Consider the following 24,322-nt stretch of genomic DNA (forward strand, 5'->3'; position numbering starts at 1 on the left):
CAGTATATAAAACTGTCTTCTCCTCATGTAATTTATATTACCATAAGCCAGCTCACATTCTAAACTATTACACGCCTCCAATTAATTTTTGCAGCTTTTGCCTGAAAATTTAATGAGATAGTAGTGTATGAACCTGCTGACTCCAGATTACGTGTGTGCTTCCAATATTAATGTTGGCATAATAAAATAATCTGATACATACTTGATGAGAGCTTTTCACTATTGTGAGAGTAGTTAAGGCAATACGTAAACCAATTCCACTGATTTTCTTCCCCCCCCGCCACGTCTGGAAGAAAAAATACCCCCAAAACCCAAGAAAACTTATCAGGCTGAAATTGAGGAGCCCTGAGTTAAGTGCTCACGAGACAGGTAATACCATCAGCGCTTCCTCGGATGTTTTAAATCAGCTGTTTATTATTCGCCTATTAACATTTATTTTAAGGCTATGGCCATCTCTAAACGCTTTTATTTTTGAATGCCGAAGAAGGAGAGCAATAAGTTGGGATTTACTTCTTCTGAAAAGGAGAAGGGCGTATTTTAACCATCTCCCGAAGCCGCCCGGTTGGTTTGAGGCACGGATGCAGGTCAGAGCATCCTCCGCGCTGCCTCCGAGCGCAGGAGCGGTCCCTGCTCCACCCAAACCTCCTCGCAGCAAATCCCACCCGCCGCCCCAATACTCGCGAACGATTGAGAAATTAAGAGTTTGCATTTGCGCCGGGAAACCGAGATGGGTTTAGAGTCCCAAGTGTTTCCGTGGCTTGCTTTCCCTTTGCAGCTCATTTTATAGGGATAACTCTTATCTAATTTTGCAAACTGTTCTCCAGCATATTAGACACATAACCTTTTCTTCAGAAGGACACATTCTTTGAGACTAAAATTAAAGGGAAAAAAATTATAATATTGCTTTCCATTGCGACTCCAATTTTACTACCGCATATTGTGCATAATACGGTTTTAATATCTATGTGCCTGAGAGAAAAATTGGCAAATGCGATGCTCTCGGAGATCAAATAATTTTATACATAGACTTAAAAATACACATTTGGCATTATTTGGTACAGCCCTGAATTTATATTTACAGGAATCTCTAAGCTGCCCGTGGTGAATCACGCAGCCCCTGAAAACACGTATTTTGCACTGAACTTGGAAGAGCCGGAGAGGAGACACCAGTTGGGAGCCCAGCGGCTTTTAAACTCAGTCCCACCACAGTCCAGTACCCTCGCAGGACCACAGGAATAATCACCATCCCCTTGCTCCATTAAACACCCGCATTATCTCTGTGTTACTAACAAGGGAGAGAAACGCCGCTGGACGCAGGGAGAAGTTCAGGCTCTGGGAGGTGGACGTGGGATGCGGCCACAGCACATCACCGGCAAAGCCAAAATGTTCAAGCGCGTGTCAGGAGAAGAGGCATCACACCTTACACGTGATGCCAAGATGCACAGAGCCCTGAAACTCAAGTCTCTTTGAGATGGGAGGAACAAACCAGCCTGATAAAAGACTGGGAGAAGGGATGAACGGAGGAGGATGGCAGGAGAAATAATACACGGCAAGTGTGGACGCCAACGACCACACACTTTAACGGCTCCCAGTGGCTTCAAATCAATTTACATTTAAAATAAATGAATTAAATCTGATAATCTCTGATACCTCTCAACCTATTTGCTCCAGGGCACTGAAATTCAAATATTCTTGAGTTCTGAAAATAGGCTTTCACTCGCACGACATACAAATGAAGACAAAGAGCACCAACACCAAACGCAACCTCCCGGGTTTTTACACAATCAAATGGCAAAATCACTTCTGTGGTGCTTAAACCATTTTGCTACTATGACTTTTGCCCCTTGCAGTCAATCTCCGCCATTTCTAAGGTAGTTATAAACAAACCATTTTGGTTTTCATTCCAGAAACCCGCATCCATCTGGATGAGACCAAGCGAACGGAACAAGGGGCACCCACCCCAACAGCTCCCGGGCACGGGAGAGCCCCTCAGCCTGCACCCCGCTGCCGCACCGGAGGGGTCCACACCAAAAACCAGATTATTGCATCCATCTCGGCTAAAAATAGTCTTTCCGATTTAGCAGGCGGTTATTTCCAACAGAGATGAGATTTTCAGCAGGGCTGTCACACAGTCACGGCGCTGGGAACCAGCCGTCCGGTGTGGGGGATGCGGGAGCCTGTAACACACGTGGGGCGATGGACGTATATACACGTGTATACACTTTTACATCCATAAGATCTCACTGGACTCTCTCTCAGGGCTGAGATTACCTTTTCTTTTACAGATTTTCAAAAATCAACCTTGAAATTTTTTTTTTTTATACAGGCAAGCCCGTCCACCTAACGACTGCTTGTACCTTTGCACGTCAAAAGAAACATGTAATTAAATTAAGAGATGCACGCATTCTTCCCTTTTCTCCTGTCTCTTCCCCTTGAACGCCATGCCAGATAGCAAATCAAAATCTGCATTTAAATAGAATATTTTTAATGTATGAAAGTGGGCGGCCTGAGGGTAAGGAGGTATTGCATTCACTCACCATACGCACAAAATTGCATTTAAAATGTGATACTACATTTTAAAAATTTATTGAATATTTTTGTCATTCTAGTACCTTTGTTTTATTATAACGAAATCTTCAGCTCCACGGAGATTTTTGTATCAAAGCATGCTAATAAAAATAATGTGATATTACATCATTTTATAAATTTAATCTCGGGAAAAGGATGATATTCAATCACATCTCATAAGTCACTATCTCTGGTAATTCCGGCCATTATTCAGTGCGAAATCCAAGCAGTCTGAATTCATTAACATAGGGTTGCTACAAATCTGCATTTTTCAGACTTTGTCAGAAAACGCAGCAGCCCAAACTCAGTGACCTGAATCTAACAGCCTTTCAGCCGAAACGGCCTCGCTCCCCAACCCCGGCTCCCTTCCTGCGCCGGGACAAAGCCACGGCTGCCACCGACCAGGTCACGGCTTCGGCAAACGCTCCCCACCGAGCTCCCGGTGCGGCATCCCTGCACCGGGGATGAAGGGGGGGACATGGCGGGCACACGATGCTCCCGAGGTGGCACCCACGGAAATGAGCCCCACGCTCCCCGCGGAGCGAGGAGATCTCTCCCGCCGGCAGCTGAGGATCGAGAACGCGGTAGCGCGGAGTGACACATACGTTAGGGCCGAAGTGTCACATCTCATCGGACAGGCCGCAGGGTGACGGGGACCAAGCAGCTTTGACGCCGCGTTATCAGGTCAGCACCTTTGGGGGAAAAAAAAATAAATTTAAAAAATGGCGGATTTTGAAATAACTGCAGTGAGAGGCTGCTAAAACCACAAGGAGGATCATGGACATGGCGGAGACCCAACCCTGCGCCACAGAAGCCAACGGCAAAACCCTGCCAAACTCATCGGGGGCAAAATCCAGCCACAATTTAGCAGAGCCCTCTGGCTTAATGATGCTCGGCATAGCGCTCTGCCGCAGGCTTCCATATCCTGCCCACCTCCCTGAGCCCCCTTCGTGGCAGAGAGATGCTCTTCATCCTTCGTTGCCCACACAGCCCTTCTGCTGGCCACCCAGCAGCTTCCCTGCCCAGCCAGGAGCAGCCTCCCACCGAAACACTCCCAAGCCCAGGACCATGAGATGTCCCGAGCAGGAATGCACTCTCTTCTGAGTATTTTCCATTAATTTCGTCTGTAAAAGCAGCATGAAAATAACAATTCATTTCTAATTAGAGCATATTTTGCTGACCGATGTCCTAACTTCTTCACCGTACGGGCAATCTGAGCAAAGTTCACAGCACAGTGCGGGTGCTTAGCGCTGTACAAAGTCACCGTACAGAAAGAGCACCCTGGCTACCGTCAGTGGCGTTGGTCCCGGTTACCAGGGGAGATCTCATCCACAATGCTCAATATATGGAAAAATCACAGTGACACAAATTCCACAGCTCAGGTGGGATGGTCGGGTTAAGAAACGCAAGTGCTCGTTGCTCAGAAACGACAGCGCTGTGGTGCAGAGGCACCTTGAACAGGCTACAGAAGCACTGGCAGGCACCACGCGACTCTCCCTGAAGCCCACAGCATTAAAAAGCCCACCTTGGTTGGGTAAATTTACGCTAGCTTCACAATAAAAATAAGATATTTCAGCAAGACCATATCTGCTGTGGAGCTTCTAAAGCCCATGGACCAGTAAAACCCCACCGACATTCACCGCCGACAGACTCCTGGTTTTTTTGGAAAAATATTATAGTGCATTTATAGTCACGCAGCCGCGAACCTGCAGTAAAACTCCGAGCCTGGGAAGGTGAGAGCTGTTATTTGAGATAGCAGATGAGGCCGTTGCAATTCCAGAATAAAATGGTAATGTGCTGTTGGTAGCGAGCGGTACACTGTTTTAACGTGTTATGATATTTATAAATATATGAAGTTTAAATAATCAGATGACAGAGAGTTCCTTTTCATCTAGTGAATGTTTATTATTCTTCACACATTAGCACTTTTTCCCCCAAATGTTATATCTTCTGCCATTTATAATTAATTTTAACAGCTTCTGCAACTTATCCCACAGGTTGTTGCTGTTTCTTTTAAACAGCGTGCTGCTGAGAAATTGATTTGTTTGCTCCGTATGCCTACAGAAATCACATTATGAAATATGCATAAATGTCATTTCTTGGGCTGCTTTTGCGGATTAGGGGAGAAGAAAAGCTTGCTGAGGAAAAGGAAGAGACAAACAACAAGAACAAAGCCGAACTCAACACTTAAACTCGGCCGCATCCCTGGCCAAAGGCAGCCCCCTCGCTGTCCCGCTCCGCTCCGGCACGGGGTGGGAAGAACCGGCAGGAGACCCCAGCACCGCAGGAGCTGCCTCCACTCCCAGTAAACAACTCTCTGCCAACGCAGAGGGGAGTTAATGAAACTAATTAATGTGCAACGAAGTGCCCGTGCACCCCGAAAGCCCTCTCGCAGCCGGAGGGCAGGAGAAGCCCCGAGGCGAGCTGCGGTGGGGGCTGCACGTGCTCCACCACCACCTCCAGAAGGTCTCCACGCAGCTCCACGCTGGGCAGCCCCAAAGCCCAGGGGAGGACGATGCCTGAGGCAGCTGCAGTTGGCTGGGACCACTGGCTGCCATGGACCGAGGCCATGGCTTGCTGCAAACCCCTGCTACGGCGGTAGGGGAGGGCAGGGCGAGAATCGCTCTCCCTCTGGTCCCAAACCTCTGGAACCAGATCTCTGCAGTCCTGCAAAGGTAGCAGAGAATCACCAGCCGTAGCAATCCCTCATTAGCATTGATGCACTTCTCCTCCTCTGACTGCTCCCACTTCCACTGATACGGGAACCTCAACCAATTACACTTCATTTACTGTTTTGTTGGCATTGTTTTGATACGCACGCATTATTTACGAATTTTTCCAACAGTTGTCATGTCATACACGTGTGTGGACCACTTATTTTACCAGAGCAGGTTCTACCACCAGTCCTCTTCCACGCACAGCCAGCGAACAGGTCCTGCAGGTCTTTCCCTTCCAGCCAAAGCAACCACAGCTTAAAATCCCCATCGTCCGCGGGGGTAGCACAGAGCTCGCAGAGGACATCTGAGAAAACCATGATGAATAGTTTTATCACTAAAAAAAAAGGCAAGGTGACCATGGAGTCCAACATACACTGTGATCCTGGAGCAACAGAACACAGCACTCTACACCGCTTCCGAAAAACTAAAGTTTGCCTTCAAGGCTGGACCAGCGCAGGACCCTTCTCTCATCCCGCGGCTCCGCGGGGGTGGCAGCAGCCCCTGCATACGCTGTATGGATGCGATGGCAGCCCAAGCTGGAAGGCATCTTTCCCATGCTATCTCCTACTGCAAAACATATTGAATGACAAGTTCTGAAATGCAAACCAGATATTTTTCTCGGAGACTTCGTTAGACACATCACTCTCCTATATTATTACAGAGAGCTGTCAAAACAGCCTTGGTGGGAAAGCTCTTCCAAAGACACGCAGAAGTATAAATTGTCATAGTATAAACTAAATTCCATTAACAGCTACATAGTCATTATTTTGCATAATAAAAGCAAAGACTCTTTGCCTGTGATCTATGTATTTACGACCATCGAACCAACAAGCACTTTCTCTTTTCTGATGCCTTTGTTAAAATTACAAGATAATTGGTTGCTGTTGCAGATATTAATGTCTGATAACAAAGTGCCTGAGGCAGGAAAGCTGAAGTGGTGGTGAGACAGCGCTACTGACAAAGCTTGAACTCCTCTTCTCTAAGGATTAACCAAACCAACGCAAAGAAAATAATAATTTTTAATTTGTATCATTTCAGGCATTATTTGAACGAAGCCCGCTGGAAATTCTGGGCAACACTTTTGAAAAATATATTTCTCTTTATTCTGGCTATTAAAAAAAAAATAACCGAGATAATTCAAGCACTTCTCAGTGTAAGGTCCTGAGAAATATCGAAGTTTCAGTGACGAGCCCTAAGATAGCCTGGGTAACTTCTCTGCTCCAGAAACAAATGCATTCCTACCCGTAAGGTTTAAGGGGAAAAAAAAAGTGATTTTGAAATCACGTGAGTTCCCCAATAATTAGTGCCAATGCACTGCAAAAAAGCCTGCACTTATAGAGTATGTCCATTTTAGTTGGAAGCAGGAACGATGACATACACAAATACTCTGCTCTCCCCGAGTTTACACACAGTTGTGTTTACGACCAAAATCGGAGCTTAAAGCCTCAACCATGATGAGCAATTCGGAAACTCGCTGTTCATAAATATCATGCCAATTGAAGCAAGCTGGTTTGGGGATATTGTATATTATTTATTACAATTCAGTCTGTCATGGAATTAAGCACATTGAGCCAATTTCAATACGAGCGTTGGGGGAAGGAGAGATTACATTCAAATTAATAAAATTGCTTTTCAAGCAAAACAATGTCATCTGGTACGGTTTTTTCATAAATTGTCCCACTGATGGGAAAAAAAAATTTAAAAAGTCTACAATTACCCACCCTGCACCTTCTCAGTCCCCTCTCCCCACCTGGCGAGAAATCCGGGGCATTTCTTGCATCTCCTCTGGGAGACTCAAGGGCAATCGCTCCAAAGCTCAAGGATGGCAAGTCCCCAAGACGCAAATAAGAATACAGACACAAACATCTGCACCTGCCGTTACAAAGGATTCCTCGCTATGGTCGTTCACTTTTAGTTTTTTAATTATTCTTCCGTGATGGACACGATACCATTAATTTAATTTCAACTTGCATTTCCTATTAGTATAATCTACCGAGTTATCTCTATAGCAGTAGCAAAATCACTTTACGGTGAGCTATATCACTTCAGAGTTAATTACATGTATTTGGGTTTTGATAAATGAAAATAGGGGACATGATTAATTGAAGGACAATCAATATGATCCAGCTATTAGACAGCTTGATGAGGTATCCGAAGTCCGCATATAATCCATAGTAATCAGCTAATTGAAGACTGCGGACTAAAAAGATTTTAGGAAATCCCAGCTTCGAATTGAAAAATATCCCAAGAAAATGGATGAAGGAAACACATTCACAAAACCCATGAAAGTTTAAGCCCTGTTTCTATTTTGGTTGCTTTTGAACAAAAAATTTTGCTTCACTGGCTTAAGAAACCGCTTACTGTGATAAAATACTGAAAGCAAAATGAATTTGGCAAGTGAATCCTGAAGTGCGTTTCTTATTTATATCCACCCAAACTCCTTGAATTGTATTTTTCTAATGCCTTACGATTTCTGGAGCTGCCAGAGATTTTTAAATAGTTTCATTAAAAACACTCTATTTGTCTTGGTTTAGTCTCATACCAGATCAAATTAAACACTCAAATAGTCGAACAAATGAACCTTTTCCATCTCTCTTGACATGAAACCAAGTGTGCAGAAAAGCTGTACGCCGATGTCGTTAGGCTTGTGTTTCCAAAGAAGAGCCCAAGAAGGGAGAAAGCAATCAATAGGTGCAAAGCCGGGGTGTTACACGTGTTTAGAAAAATATGGAAGTGGCGCGTACAGTCCGTAAGCCCACGATATGTAAGTACTATCAGCATAAATGCTGACAACTCTTAATCTCCTGTAACCCTGATTAATGGTTGCAGTTGTCCATTAATACTAGGCATTTTAACTTACTACTAAAATTGATTAGTCAGTTAAGAATTCAATCCTAATGTTCAATAAAATTGCACTTTCCCTGCGAATGCGGTATGAAATGAGGTGATGCATTTAGCAGTGCTCGCATCCATTAGGAGTGTGCAGCGTGAAGAGGGGAAGCGCGGTGCCATTCCCGGCTGGCACGGCCAAGCGCATCCACCTCCATCCTCCTGAATTTCTGCCAGAGGTGGAGATACCCTGCCAGTTCAGAGGGGCTGGGAAAACCCATCCGGGCAGGGCTGGGAGCTGCATCTCGGGCTGGGACGTGCACACCGTGAGGGACGGTCCATCCCAGCTGGGCACCCTGCACCGAGGGGTCTCCTTTCGATGGATGGGTCTGGTGTGATCTTACCAACTGCCCCTCCCTAAATGCCAACCTGCACTTTTCTCCCTTTTCCAATACCTCACTTCTGTTATTATTATAGGGACAATGATGATGATGATGACTATTATTATTATTTTCCTACCTTGCTTTCCTTCTCTACACTAGCCATGGTCCATCAGCTTGTACAGAAGGCACTAGTCGAACACCAAGGGGAACGCGTCAGTTTGCTACAACACTGTTTTTCCCTAAAACGTAACGTGAGGGTACAGTAGTTCACACAACATTACGGCGGCGCTGTGCGCTCTGCAACACCATCGCTACGGATCTCTCCCAGCTCCTGCTGCAAACCTTTTCCTTCCAGGGGGTCCTTTACCATGGATACTTCAAATACTTGAAGTATCTATCGGATTTTGCATCCCAATATGAGGTCTTGAGCTGCACCTCCAGCCTGGCAGCTATCGGGGATGCTGCATAAGGAAATCGAGGAGGCAGCATCAGTGCGGAAGAGATGAATGCTCACTGCCAAAAAAATCATTTGTCATGAGAGAAATACCTTTTAAAAGCTGCATTCAAATTAATCTTAGAAAAACGAGCTATTTTCTGAACCGGTAAAGCAAGGTAAGTAATTTTAAGGCATCCTTTGCAAAGGGATCCTTTTGGAACCAAAAGCATCAGACTACCTTTCCTGGAGTGCCGGTAACCCTAAAAATGAGAGTTAAAAACCAATCCTGGAAGCAGCAGAAAGAATATGCTTTTAGCACTGGCAGCAGCAACTCACACCTCCTGATCCAGAGGTCCCGCTTCAATCTTTGCACATGATTATGGAGCCGTATTACCGGAAAGGTTCTCTAAGCACATCCTTCTCCACCAACCCCGTACAACCAGAAGCCCCAAGAGACAGGAACAGTAATTTGGAGCACCCGAGGAGTGCAGAAGCCGAGCCTGGGATAAGATTCACACAGACGCTGTTTTCAATTAACATTTTTTAAGTGCTGTTGAAAGCAGACTGAAGAGATGCTGAGCTGACCAAGCCGTGGTCCTGTTCCAGCAAGATTTAGGCAAAGACTTCTGAAATTAACTCTAGGGAGGTGGGAACAGCAGCAAAGATTGCATTCGGGTGAATTTAGGACCTCTCTGTCCCTGGGGACTCCCAGAAAAGTTCAAATCCCTGAAACACTGGTGCCACGAGGGCTCCCAGTAAGAGAAGGACTATAACCACCGTCATCTCAACTGATGGCCAATCCCACGGTGGGATCGGCACTGCACAGGCTGAAGCCCAGCCTCCCTGCAGACCTGTTGCCCACCAGTTTGCCAGTGAACTGGCACCCACAAGAGGCCCCGGCTTTCATAACTTACACATGTGCCCCCTACACATGAGCCCAGAGCTGTTAGGGACACTCGGAGTATTTTCAGACTCCGCTGCACTCTCCTGTACCCAGCCACGTGTCGCAGATGAAAGAGTTCCAGCAGCCTCCGGAGAGGGTCCGGTGACCAGACACACTGCTCATTGCCGGCATTACATTAAATATTTCAAAGGGCCAGTAAATCTCGTTAACATACTGTTGGGGAGGAAGAAAAAAGATACCAGGGGAAAGAGGAAACTCCAGCAAAACAAAATATCTAGAAGCCACCAAGGACTTCAGTATAAATCCACAGCTGATTTGTAAGGACAACCGAGGACACAGTTCAGGTTCTTTTACTATTTTCCTGACCAGCAGCCTGGAAAACGGCGCTTCTGCAATGGCAATACCCAAGGACATAATCTTATTTTTCAGTGATCTGCAAGGCTGCAAGACCAGATTCTGCGGCTGGTGTCTTCCCTTCTCTGGTCTCGGCGCAGGAGGGTCCACCAGGGAGTGTCTCATCACCATGGGAAAAAGCTCAAGATTGGTTTTATTCTCATGCAAGACCAGTGGCCTCCTGGTCTCAAGTAAACACTGCTTAACACCACACAGCCAGCCACTGTGACAATAAAGTTTGAAAACAGGTTGGGATGACGGAGCCTGGGATGGGTGATGAAGGACCAGGATGGACCACAAAGGTGGCTGCACCCACCCCAGTCCAGCTTCCCAGCTCCAGCTTGTGCCCTCCAAACCTCATCCATGCAAACAGGCAACATGAGCCCTCCCCAGCACACCACCCCGTCACGCTGCGAGGGGACAGAGATGTGACAGTGTGCTCCCCTGCCAACCTGACCTTTATCTCCCATAACCCTACCCAGGCAATAACCACCTGTGGTGGTCACCATGGCTGCATCTAGTCGTTATGTCCGTGTCTGGCTCAAACATGGTTTTGGGGAGACAGAGAACAACACAATAACTAAGGGCTGACTTGAGCAATGTGCCCACCTCACCACAGTGCCGGTACTGTGGCCGATATGCAAATATGACTGTAAGTCAATCGTCTCACCCCCATAAACAGCGAACAGCCCAAGAGCCCTTGGAGCTCTCCTGCACGGCAGCAGGCCGCATGCCAGGATCTCCCCTTGGGTAGGGATGGCTCTCAAGTTTTACTTCCCAAGATTCAGAGATTCCCTGCCACAACAGATCCTCGGTAAGTGACTGATCGCATGCTAAACTTTGAAATCTTAGCTAAGTGATATAAAGGATTGATTGCACATACATAATCCTTTAGACATAAACGATTGACCAAGTCTGGGACCAGGATTGGATCTGGCCGCACCCAGACTCCTCTCTGAGGAGGAGCTTAGAAAGCCAGGGCGTCCTTTCTGAACCTCGACTCAACGGGAGGGTCTCCCTGACAGCTCTGTCTGACCCTGTCCTCCCTGCGGCAAATAACCCAGTGTGCCTTGCCATCAAGTCTTGTTAAATAACTGTTGCATTTCCTATCAAACTTTGTTAAATCCCTGTTTGATATCAATAAACACACCACTGCTTCTCTCTACGAGTGAAGCGCATCACTCCATCCGCGACAGGAGAGCTGCTGGTGCTCACAACCTGCGGATCCCACAAGCGTCGCAGTCGGAGCAGCACCCAGCAACGCTGCCATGCCCTCCTCGGCAAAGCCCTTCAATAACGTTAATGTCTGTCAGGCAGCCTTTAAGCATTAACATATGGGGGAAATGCCTAATAGCTGAATATTATTGTGTGTGCGTCTGAAATAACACTCCACAAGGCCTCTTATATCAAACATTAAACCCGCTTAATAGAAGACATTTGAGCAGAATCAATTATTTTGCCGTAATTCTTCATATTGAAAGAGGTATTTTGAAATTGGAAAGTGTATGTTGTCACAGCAGAGCTATCACATATTTAAAAGCACGCTTTGCGTGAAAGTAAGTTACAGAAATAATAATACGGATGTAAAATTATCCTTTATTCAGCAAAATGCTTCAGAACTAATTCTTACCATGTTTATAGATATACATACTCACAACATTACACTCAAGGTCCTATCAACACTTCATTATAAACTTCTCCCCTTATATTCAGGGAATTAGAAAAATCTTTGCCTAGAGGGGATTGTTTTCATAAACTCGGTGCACAGGGGTCTCGGTACAGGCAGGAATGTTTATGGAAAATCTGAGATTAGAACATTTCAAACTGGCTGGTTTCAAGTTGCACACATGTAACACTATAAATAGCAAGGAAAATGCACGTATGAAAAGTGAAGAAATAATGCATTGTGTAAAAAAACAAGTTTGTCAGTTACAATGGAAAAATGAACATTTTTTCCTACATGACTAAAAATCTAATTTACTATCAAGCTATTCCATTTCGCTGTTAGATTGCTACAACTGTTATCTCCCGGATCTTTTAATAACAGCTCATATTTACAGCCCTCGGTGGGGCTCTCCAGGCAGGATTATTTTTTTTTGAGCAGGGTGGGTTTAGCCTCCCAGTGACTTCCCCAGGAGCAGAGACGGGTCACTGCTCCCCGCTTCAGGGCGACGCTTTGACACGCAACAAGGGATTCAAATATAACCTAAGAATTTCCAAGCGCTTAAAAACCAGTGAGACCCATCTGCCGAAATAAGGCTGTGCAGCATCTTGATGCCCAGGCACCACAGCCTGAGCTTCCACCCCAACATCGCGGAGCTGCGCCAGGAGAGCCTGGGCAGGAACACCACCACGACGGTGGATGTGACCCACCACCTCCTAAAAGCAGCAGAAACGGGCAGTGAGGGGATAACACCCAGAGGACACGCACGCATGAGGAAACGGACAGCGAGATGCTTTACTGCGCAGACCACTGGAAGGAAAGAGCAGTAAAAGTTCCCAAAACAATTATGCTGGCACAGCTAACGGTCATGTCCTGCCACCACCACAAATGAAAGCCTGACGCGTCAGAAAGAGAGAGGTAAGGCTGCCAGCACTTCTGCTGGGGCAATGCACTGCTGCCTACCCGGTGACTCCCCAAGTACTAGCTCTTAAATAATATTTTAAATATACAAACATCTTGGAAAGAGCGGTGGTGACCTACAAACGCACTGCTCGCATGGCAGAGTTACCAGCAAGGGTTTGGTGCGTGCTTCCTGGCCTGTCTCGCTGCAAGGTCAGCCAGGTTTGCCCCAGGTACCATCCTTGCTGCCCCTTCAACAGCTAACTTTGCACTGGAGTGGATGGGGAGTGCCCAGAAATTCTGTATGTCAACCGTGGCCACAGAGACCTCCAGCTGAGCAAGAACATCTGCAACCACAACAGGATGGTCCATCTACAGCAAAAGCTCAGCATTTATACAGCATCCTTAGAGCTCCAAAAATGTTCCCACATACTAACCAAAGAAACCACAAGCACAGACTCAGCCATTCAAGCACAAAAAAAACCTCAGGAAACTGAGATGTCCCTCTTTCCCACATCTCACAAGCCTCTAAGGTCCAGGCAATGAGACAAAGCAAGCCTGGCTGGGGGAAAACGTGAGGAAAGAGGGATGTATTAGGTCATCAAGTCCATTGCCCCTGTCCTGCGTGACTCTGCTCTACCACACATTTCTGTTGCTGTCTGGCATTACTTTAAACAACCCATAGGCAAGTGGGCCCCCAACCACTTCTCCTGGTCTGCTGGTTCCAGAAGATGTTCATGGCTCATTACTGCACCTCCATGAGCTCCATGCAGCTTGCACAGGAGAGGTGTCTGTGGTCCGGAGTTGTGTCTCTGGGGAACAACCTCCACCTCCGTTGGGAGATGTATGGGGCAGTTTAGACTCAGAGCCTGGAGGAACCATCAAGCACTGCAACGTGTCAACTGCAGATGGAACCTGAACTAGCTTTGCTCTCCTTTAGACGCCTTTGCCTTCAGCTATTTCAGACTCTACAGGTTGCCTGCAAAATTCTTGCATGGCAGGACCTGGACTTATTGTTCAACTATGTTGTTAAAGCACGTAACCAGACGTGTAAAATATTCCACATTAGCCAAAAAATATGTATTTCTGCACATACTTGGCTTTTTCGCACCGAGTATGGCAACTGTAGGATGTAGTCCCGATGGGACAAAGGCCATTGATGGTAGGTAGTGGGTCAGCAAGAGCTTAAAAGACAGACAGCAATTAGAACTGATGGGTAAAATATACAATGCAACATTTAAAATAATCTTGGCTGACTCAGCTGAGATGATCCTACGCCCTACAACATGAAGGCTCTGGCCAGTGTACAATGTGGAACTGCCATCTCCTGAAATCTCGTTAGCTCAGTTAACTAACCGCAGTTTGCCTCCACTTTCTTCTAATTTTAGATTTAAACTCTCTATAGCAGAGAGCCCATACAGGGTGAAAACAAATTTTAAACATTATACTTTGCTGAAGTGTACTGCAAGTATATTTTCTTTTGGAAGAGGCAGGGCGGATTATTTTACTTAGAAAATTAAGTTCTCAGGATGTTAATATTTCAGGGCAACCTCTGCTTTTGCAGTTCAGAGGAAAGGGTTCGGTGAGGGAAGGCAGCGCCTGGATGTCGGTATTACAGGGCTCCTCAGAAAATCCTGCTGACACGGCTTCCTCTTCATCTTTGTCTCATATCAAGTTAGTAGTCAATGTGTTATTTTAACAGCATGACAACAACTATACAGAATGTCAAATAGTTACCTTTTATCTAGGATTTTATTCCTGCCATATATTTCAATGGAAATATACAACTTAATGTTGCAACATATTTCATGCTGAAATGGGTAATAAAAAAAACTATAGACTGTGCATTTCCCCTAAAACATAAAGGAGGAATATACTGAAAATCTCTACCGTTTACTACTCTCAGCCTTCCAAAATCTCCACACCAATCTACTGTGCCTGAACTGTAAATATTGCTGGGAATATTTTAAAGGTTTTTCTTTTTTTTTTTTTTTAAAGAAATAAAATATAAAATAAAAATATAAAATTCTGAATCCAGAACATTCTGGCCAGCCTGAGTTTCCGTCCCAGCCTAACATAAGGACAGAGATGGAGGACAAACCCTTTTGACCACACTTTGACCCCACCACATGGGAACTTGGTGTCCCTCAGCATGAAGAAAGGTGCTTTCAAATCCCAGGGAAGGATCAGGAAATTTTACATTAGCAGGAGTGAAAAAAACCCCTCTATTATTTCCTATTGTGCTATTTCAATATCAGGCGAACGCTGGAGGTACACTGCGGGAGGAGGGCTTAGAAAACATTCAGGAGCTCCCTTTGGGGTCTCAAAAAATGTGTGTCTCCATTTGTCAGATCCAATGTTTTAGCTACCTGCAAATTGCGAGTTCCTACGTATCTTCAGTCGAATACATTTCCCTTCTAAGGAAACTGCAAACCAGGGAAGAAATATTCCCTGTCCTTTTCAATACACACAACAGCTGGCTAATTACCTAAATTATAGCTTTGTCAATATTACTTCATTCACTCAAGCCCTCTTCGCTGTTAGCAAAAAAGAACTGAAAGACCCCAAGCTCTTCCAGACCTTTGGGTCTACCCAAGAAAGTCGTCCTCTTCAAGGGAGGCCTGATGGTCAGCGCTGCCACAGTCACCACGTCTACACAGAGCAGTCTCCAGGGGGCTTTGCATGCAAGACCTCATTTAAGTTGCTTTGGCTTGGCCATCTCCCACATGAATAAATATACACAAATATACCTGCTGGGTACGTGACAAAGACAGAGAAGTTTTAGAAGATCATGAGAACATGACCTACCAGAAAGACTTCTGACACTTTTTCTTGCCAGAGGATGAATTTATCTGAGGCCCGTCAGGTTTTTGAGTTTTGCTCTCCAGCATTCATGCTGGCTCTACTTGCGTTGTCCTCGCTGTGCATGCCTGTCATCTCCAAAAGACTCAGGGTACCTCTGTCTACCAAATAAACGATCAAACTATGCCTTCTGATGTATCCCAAGCCTTTACATTCCCAGTACTTTGGGTCTGCCCTGAACCAGGGTCTGCCTGGCAGTGGTCTTTAACTGCAATTAACTCCCAGTACTGTAACTTCTCACTGATCAGTGACAGAATTACTAACTGTAGTTATTGATGAGATTAAAAAATGGAAAAGGAAGGTGTCGCTAGAGTTTTCAAAACCAAGACATTTGTCCACAGACAGTGCCTGCGCAAGACGCTCCACTGTTGGGCCAAGACTTAGTAGAGGTGCCTGCAGGTCCCGCTCATCCCTTCTCCAGAGGAGGATTCCAGTAACATGACTACACTCTGCTGTTTCTTGGCTTTTGGAACCTGCACAACATGCTCCAGTCTGCCAGAGCTAATCCAGAGCATGCCTGGTCATCCTGAGACACGGATGCAAGACAGCAGGGCATGCCCTAAGGTTTGCTGAGCCCTGCTACATTCGTCCCTGGGCAGGTACAACCTAACAGTTCTGACCTTTTCTGGGACAAGCATGAGTTTAGCATCTGTATCTGCTCAGCAAATATATGAAGTTTGCAGCCATCAAAATAGAAACAAGGCGAAATAGCTGAATTCCCTGGTTTTGCTTTTTTGATTTGATTCCTCTTCTGTTGCTTCCTCTCTTTGCAGGAAAGTCCAAGCCCCTGGACACCCATCTATCTTGAGCCGGGTGACACCACCTGATGACACACTCTGCTTAAAGCCGGCTTTTGCTCTCGGGACTTGCCTGGGATTACTGCTCAATCTTCTTTCTTGAAAAGCGGCCCATCCTCGAAGGCAGCCCGTGCTGGACGGCTGGCTCGGCTGCCGGCGGCTCCAGCCCGTGAGGTTTTGCTGGCGGAGGCAGAGACGAGCAGATAGCAGCTCCGGTGAGCTCGTGCATGGCAGCACAGAAAGGCCAACAAACAGCCCTGCCAGGAGCCAGAGCTCCTTATCTTCTGGACCTGCTGGTCTGTTTCAGACATCTGCCCTTGACGCACATGCCATGAAAGCTAGAGTCCAGAGCACCAAATCCAACAGCTTTTCCTCTCCCCTAGGAGAGGTTTCACGGTTTTGGCCCAGCAGCTTCACCACGGTGGCTTTGGTTCACCACGAAATGACCACCCAAGAGGATAAAAGCTGATGGTCAACAGCTCTCACCCTCTGTGATGCTGCAGAGGACATGACCAGCTTGGTGCGCAGCTGTAGCTCCACAAGCCCATGGTATGCCCAGAGGTCCTCCACCACCACCCCAAGCACCCTGGCTCCCTGGTGGGAGTTGCACCCTTCACACCAGCAAGACCCAGTCAACTCCTCTCTAATGACCGCAACACTGCAGCCCAAGGCAAAACACAAATACCTGGAAGTGGGGAGATCCAAGAAGAAGCTGACGGCTATTTTGGAAGAGTCTGAAAAATTGTCGAGCAGTGATTTATTCAAGAGATTCAGCGGTTCACCAACTTTGCAAAGCTTTGGAGATAGTAAAAATGTAACAAGTGAGTCTCTTGCATGAATAAAAAATTACATTTTACATAAATTAAATATATAATTTGATTAAACATGTTTATGTCTTTGCAGTGACATTTAGAATAGGAAGTATTCATTTTCTGTTTTGAAAGGAAAAAACTCTTTCAAATGTAATTTGAAGCTGTCAAACCAATCTTCTTTACAGATCTTTTAAATGTCACATACCTTCGAAAGGGGATGGCAGATTCCTTTTAAATATGCAATTGCAAACAGTCCAAGCAAAATCAAGAATTTATTAAAATATGCTACTGACATTTATACTGATTAAGTATAGCCCTTTCCTCACTCCCTTTCGATAGACTCCCCTACAAAAGATGTGTCACAACAGCTCCTATTAACGCCGTGCTCGCTGTAATTCCCCAACACGCAACCAGCCCTTCCCAACCGGCAAAATCCAGCTGCAGGAGAAGAACCTGCCTCTTGTTTTGCACGGGGACCGATATGAATTTGTGGCTGCTTTATATAAAGAATTGTACTCTTTGATGATTTCTTATGAGCGTGCCTGAAATTTATAACAAAAAAATATTAACTGCACTTACTTTAAATCAAGCGCAGCACTATACCTAATGGCTTTAAATGGAAGAGTGTATTAATCATAAGCGTAAAGAAAACCTACTGCAACTCATTTCAGACAACTTTACGTTACAGACCTGTATGTTTTGTTTTATAATCACAATATCTTTGCTTAGATTATTCATTATTCTCCCCAATTAGAATGCATTGCTGGATTATTTTTTTTCCTTTCCATTTTCTTTTAAGGAACAGAGAAGAGGGAAAGAGGAAAACCCTCTCAGCCACCAGTGCACGGTCAAGTGCAGCAACGACAGCAGCTCCTGTTCTCAGTTACTTCCCATGGACATACCAGACATTTTAGGGTCATTTTATTTTTTTAGAAGACATAGAATTTAATTACTATTTCCCCTCCTCTATCACCAGGACAGCAAAGTGCATGGGCATAACTCTCATTAGCATTAATGGAAATCCCCACTGTAAATTCTCCCCCGTGAAGCAACATTAAGAGCAAGGCCATCCTGAGCAAGCATACTCAAATTGGAAAATAAAATATACCTCCCATTTCTTGCTACCACCACAGGGAAAACGTAATGAAGTGCAGGAGATTAAGCTACAATTCCTATATCAAATCTTCCTTGTACTCAATAATTACTCAACACAACGTATACAACGGTTGCTCCTTGATGATGAGAATTTGTTGCACATTATTGAAAGACTTTATCCTAATGCTCTCAACTTTCTGGTGCATAACACAGCAAATTAAAGTACGGCCATCGTAACATAAATCATGATCACCACTAACTCTGACTTACTTAAAGCTTATGCTCAGTATTTAAAAAAATCACAAAATTACTAAAGGGACTCTTAGTACTGCAGAAAGCATGTCAGTGCCAGGCAACGGGGACACAACGCAGCCCGCTGGCACCACTATGTGCTGATCACACCGCAGAAGGCGTCCAAGGCAAGCTTCCCCCAAAATAGCCAGGACCAGAATCAGCATTTTCTTAGAGGATTCACGTGTGACACTCATCATCATGCCATAAATTAATTCAATGTAGTTAAGGACAGAGAGGAACTTTGCATTGGGCTTCAACACCCAACCTCCCACCTTTGCCCATGACAAGCGATGCTCTCTCCGAGATCACAGAATCACAGAATGGTTTGGGTTGGAAGGGACCTTAAAGACCATCTCGTTCCACCCCCCTGCCCTGGGCAGGGACACCTCCCACCAGACCAGGTTGCTCCAAGCCCCGTAAAGCCTGGCCAGGAACCCCTCCAGGGATGGGGCATTGACAACTTCCCTGGGCAACCTGTTGCAGTGCCTTGTACTGTTCCAGCGTGGAAAATACACGCTGGTTGGTTCACCTTGTGAGGGCAACAAAGTCCCTGTCCCCAGTCCCCTACCCTCCCCTCCACCACCCATCGCAAGATTTCTGGGCGTTCCCAAAGAACCGCTTTGGAATGATAAATATCAACACATAGTCCCTCCGTGAAGAGCTGCTCTCCAGTTTACAGATCTACCTATAGCTTCTGCTGATGCAACACTGATGATCAGTGTCATGAACATCATTTAAGTAAAAACAGCGAAAGTTTAATGCAGCTGTAGTCAAGCACATCACTTTTGATGGGTTTCTCAAGTCACCGTTCCACCCCTCCAAGCTCCTCTTATCGCTCCCCTAAATCACGTCTTCCATATGACTCACATGAGCCAGGTCACCGGAGGAGATCCTGCCTGACATCCACCACACCGTTCACACCTGGATAAACTCAACACCGCACATGGAAGCTCATTTTCTTCATACTGTCTCTTGAACAGCACAGCAAGCATCATCTTCCAAGGTGAGGGCACTCAGCACCCAACAGCACAGCTTCTTCTCTATCCTGTCCAAATCATTTTTCCAGCTCCCACAAAGACAATGAACCTTCTTGCTAGCAGAGGCAGCTTCCTGGCAATTCCCATTCCTTGCACCTGGAAAGTGCTCCTCGACCAAGACTCTTGTGCAGTGTGGGGCAAGCAAGAAATGGTAATACACAAATGCAGAAGCAACCGAACACCTGAGATGTAAATGGGACCATCTCAGCTTCGATCGTTTCTATCCGTACTGATTTGCAGAGTCCAGTCCCACCAATCCCTTTGGTTTGCAGCACTGGGGAGTGCAAGAGTTAAGCTTTCTTCATGTTTAAATCAACTTCAGTCAGTCCACGGTACGTTCCAAGCCTCTCTAAGGTCTTCTTACAGGTTTTGTCCGCAGAAACGAGTGGTCTGGACTTGATGCAGGACTCCTTTCCCTTTCTGCCTTTCCAAAGAAAGAGTGAAGGAATCAACCACCAAACATTTTATATGCAGTATTTGCAAGCAGGCTTCTCTCCCAAGGAGGATACCTTCAAACTCTGGAGGTTATACTCATGAAATGAAGCCTTGGGAGACGTCAGTGGGCATTTTTTTCCCAGCCACTGCCAACACCAGGACATGCACCTGGAAAAAGTAGGAAATCTGCCTGATGGGCTTCCTGAAAGTGCAGTGAGCCTGATCCATGTCTGAGCTGCTCCAAAATACAATTTTGGACCACATCACCAGCTGGTGTAAATCAGCATCACTACAGCAGCGTGGCAGAGAGCGGAGCCTGGCCCCCGTCGCCGCTCCAAGGCGCAGGAGCATCCCTGATTTCCTCTGACAGAATCAGCGCACTCGTCACCGATGTTTTCCAGAGCCAGAGCAGGAGGTTTGCCTTTATTTCCACTTTACTGCACTCTGGTGACCCAGGACACGACATAAAAACACCAAGTATGGAGTGACAAGATTTAATAGTCAAGTGATAACGCACGCTTGGTGCTAGGAGCCTGCTTCTGGAAGACAGGCATTTAGTGACTCTGCTCCATCGCGTGAGCAGCCCAGGCAGACAGATACATCTCTGGAGGCTGGCCCGCAGAAGGGCTATGCCAACCTCCTGTCCTCTACGACAGCAGCAAGACACGATAACCACGCAGACTGGCTTCCCAGTTAAATTTCCACACAGGAGCTTCCCATGGTGACTGCAAAGTCCTGTCCAAACCTGCCCTCACCTCCAAGCAGCCCCTTCTTGAGTGTTTCCTAAACTGTGTCCAGCAGGCCCACGTCCTCCTCCATCTCCTCCATCTGCCACAGGGTCACCGCACTAAATAGCGCCAACAGCTCCCAACGTTAGATGTCCACCAGAGACACCATTTCTCCCTCCTGGATCATGCTATTTGCTTGATTTGTGGAAGCGGTAATAGGGGAAGCAGCCGTGGAAGGAATACTACGTGAAGATAGTTACGGAAAAATTACAGAAACGTAACACAAACCCCATACAGAGCGTGTCAGTACGTAAGCACTTCTCCTGCCATAACATAATTAATGCAAAACACACTGGGATCGTGTTCTTTTTCCAATGCAACGTGTGCATTATTTTTGTTGATCCGTCTGGTTGGGTTTCTGAAAGCCATCGCTTCCTGCATTCCACAACAGAAACTTTACACCCACAAAACCTGGTACCATTTCTTTTTATTCTTCCTGTCTTTTTTCTATTTATTTATTCAGCTATCCAACGTGAAAGGCCATAAATCGCACTGCTACTTAAGTCACAGGGGGAATTCCTTTAAACATAAGTAAAAACTCATAAATAACTTCCTGCAGTCAACAATGCATTCATTTTCTTCTCTGCTTTTCAGACTAATCTTCCAGCTAACAAATCAAATCAAGTACCAAAATGTAATTATTCCATGGTGATAATCATCTCCTTGTACTCAGAGCATATTTTGGCTTATTTCTTCTCAAATTAAAATTAGCAGAGAGGCTCGGGCCGGCAGGAGGAGAGGAGGAAAGGTTATGAGGCATCGATAAACCCCAGGTATGACAAGGAAACTCTTCAACTCGACCAAAGTCCTGCATCTTGAGCAGAAGGCATGCTGGGATGGGAGAAAAAAGCAATACCAAATCCAATTTAGACTCACTTTATAATAGTATGATTCACCGCGCAGTTTTCAAGGCAATGAAGTGCACGATCTCAAAAAAAGATGATTTTAATACCAGGACAATTCCCCCAAATTTGCCGGAAGCAGTGCAGCCGCAAACAAAGCCAGGAATTAATCTGTGACAAAGTCAGTAAAAGAGGCAAGAAAACGCTTGGCAAAATGCATCCACACAGGATGTGTGGGGCAAATGGTTGTTTTACCCTCCCCGCAATTAGCCCTCATCACTTCCAAACACCACCTGCGTGCAAAGACGGAGCTCAGTGGCCATACGCGCGGATGCAGACATGTTGGGGATGAGCAAGATAAATGTCCCGGAGAAACGACCCCCCCCAGACACGGACTCGCCACGTTACATCACTCCACACCACTGGATCGCAAAGTGGTGTCCAGCGTCAACAGCGGGGCCAGAAGCATCGGGCTAAAAATAAAGCGACAGAAATAAACTTGCCTTTGCTGCCAGCCGCCTGAGGAACCAAATGCACGGGGCTTGAGGGGAAAAAAACCCCAAGGCAAACCCTGCGGTCATCAACTGGCATCCGGCACTCGGAACCGCACAGCGCAGAAGCAAAAAGGTAAGAGACTCGCCGGGGAAGGTGACGCGGCAAGCCCGGCTCCAGGAAAACAGAGACGGGGGGCAGCGGGGAACCCCACCCTACCTCACAATTATTTTAAGTTTTTGGGTTTTTTTATTTTTACTCTTTTATTTTGTCATCTTCAAACTAAACTCTCATCGCAAGCTTGTACACGCAAACACCTTCTGGAAGTCTTTGAAAGCCTGCAGATTTGTAACACTGAAACAATAAACCATGCCAGGCACACTCTGGCTTTAACATTTAAAACATTAGCAGTTTAGGTGACAAACACTTCATTTCAGAGGCTGCAGGTGCTCACAGGGATCCGCCAGCCCTGTGCCCCACGAACGCGGACACACCTCAAAAGCAAACACCTGGTTCGCTTGGATTCCTCCTTAAGCTGAGTCCAGGGACTATTTTTATATTAGAGAGCCCAGGAAAGGACGTCGGAACTATCGGAAAGCTTTTTTTTTTTTTTTTTTTAAATTAGCTGGTTTTGGGAAAGATGCACATCACAGGAGACTACGCTCTGGGCTGGTTAAACCTTTACAATAAAAGGGGATTATACTGAAAACGCTGATGTATCCTTCAACGAGGACCACCATCAATTCATTAAATTGCTGAGAAGTTTCCCCCCTACACAACAGGCACACATGAAATGCGGGGAGGCAGGAGTGGGGCCCGGCACAGCAGCCAGGTCCCAGTGCCGGACACTTCCCTCGGCCGATGGCCAGGCAGGGATGGCCACTGGCCACAACACGAGTACAAGTGTTCTGCAGCGCTTTCCTCCCAGCAGACCTTATCTTGAGTTTCCTGAGGGCGAGTTTTTTACTCCGATATATTTGTTTGACACATTTAAAGTGAGATCTTCCTAATTCTGTAGGATAGAAAATTATTTTTAAAGTAGCACTGTGACTTCCTGATAAAAACGTGTATTTAGTGATTTAGAGGGAAAAAAACCACCCTAGAAGAGATCCTGTATGAGCAGAGGCTCCTGCAACTGCTGGGGAGCAAGAGCCACGCGGCTCCCCTCTCCCCGTTTGGGACATGCAGCATGCTCTTGGCCACCTCATTCAACCCACATCTGCTCGGCAAAATGTTCTGAAATCCTCCAATAAAGACCTCACAATATAATAAAAAAGAAAATCTTGTGTCACTTCTATCAGCAACTTAAACTCCCTAACGCTCACCTTGCACTGAGGTTACATTAAGAAAGAGAATTAACCAGAAACTGAAGTGATGCCGTGCCTCTTCAGCAACTAACGGTATTTTGGTAACTTCCCTACGACTTTTACCGCATTCCCTGTAACTCTGTCCTGGTTTCAGCTGGGACAGAGTTAATTTTCTTCCAGCAGCTCCTGTGTTTTGGGTTCAGTATGAGAATAATGTTGATAACACATACTGTTTTAGCTGTTGCTAAGTAATGTTTATATTAAATCAAGGACTTTTTCAGCTTCCCACAGAAGCTGAGAGGGAGCAGAGACAGGACCAGCCGGCCAAAGGAATATTCCATACCACAGACATCGTGGTCAGTGTATAAATGAGGGTTGGCCGGGGGGCAGGAATCCACAATCGCTGCTCGGGACAGGCTGGGCAACCAATCATTGGGTGGTGACAGCAATTGTATTTCATCACTTATTTTGTATATTCTTTTACCATTATTATTATTTTCTCTTCCTTTACTGTTTTATTAAACCGTATTTTTTTTTTTCCCCACATTCTCCTTCCCTATTCCACCGGGAGCGGGGAGGAGTGAGTGAATGGCTGTGTGGTCCTGGTTGCCAGGGTTAAACCACCACAAACTCCCAGCAATTCCAGCCTGGCAATGTTTCTGGATGCACTTCCATGCAAGTTATTTCAGGCTTGTAGCACATGAACCCAGCATCGCTCACCCGACACAACGCCAGGTATCGGTGCCTATGCCCACCACCCCAGGTACA

The 24,322-nt window shown here is 46.0% G+C and overlaps 1 protein-coding gene across 3 annotated transcripts in view; it reads right to left on the reverse strand.

The window, feature by feature from the left end:
• CTBP2 (C-terminal binding protein 2) overlaps positions 1 to 24,322 on the reverse strand; it is a 146,835-nt gene that overhangs the window by 109,283 nt on the left and 13,230 nt on the right. Inside the window, exon 2 of one of the 3 annotated variants that reach the window (XM_054207333.1) lies at positions 3,174 to 3,260. The exons of the other annotated variants lie outside the window; for them this stretch is intronic. The gene's annotated coding sequence lies outside the window, so the exon portion shown is untranslated. The remainder of the gene's footprint in view (positions 1 to 3,173; positions 3,261 to 24,322) is intronic. 3 annotated transcript variants of the gene reach the window in all.

The sequence above is a fragment of the Rissa tridactyla genome, chromosome 6 (assembly GCF_028500815.1).
Source record: "Rissa tridactyla isolate bRisTri1 chromosome 6, bRisTri1.patW.cur.20221130, whole genome shotgun sequence".
Lineage (NCBI taxonomy): Eukaryota > Metazoa > Chordata > Aves > Charadriiformes > Laridae > Rissa > Rissa tridactyla.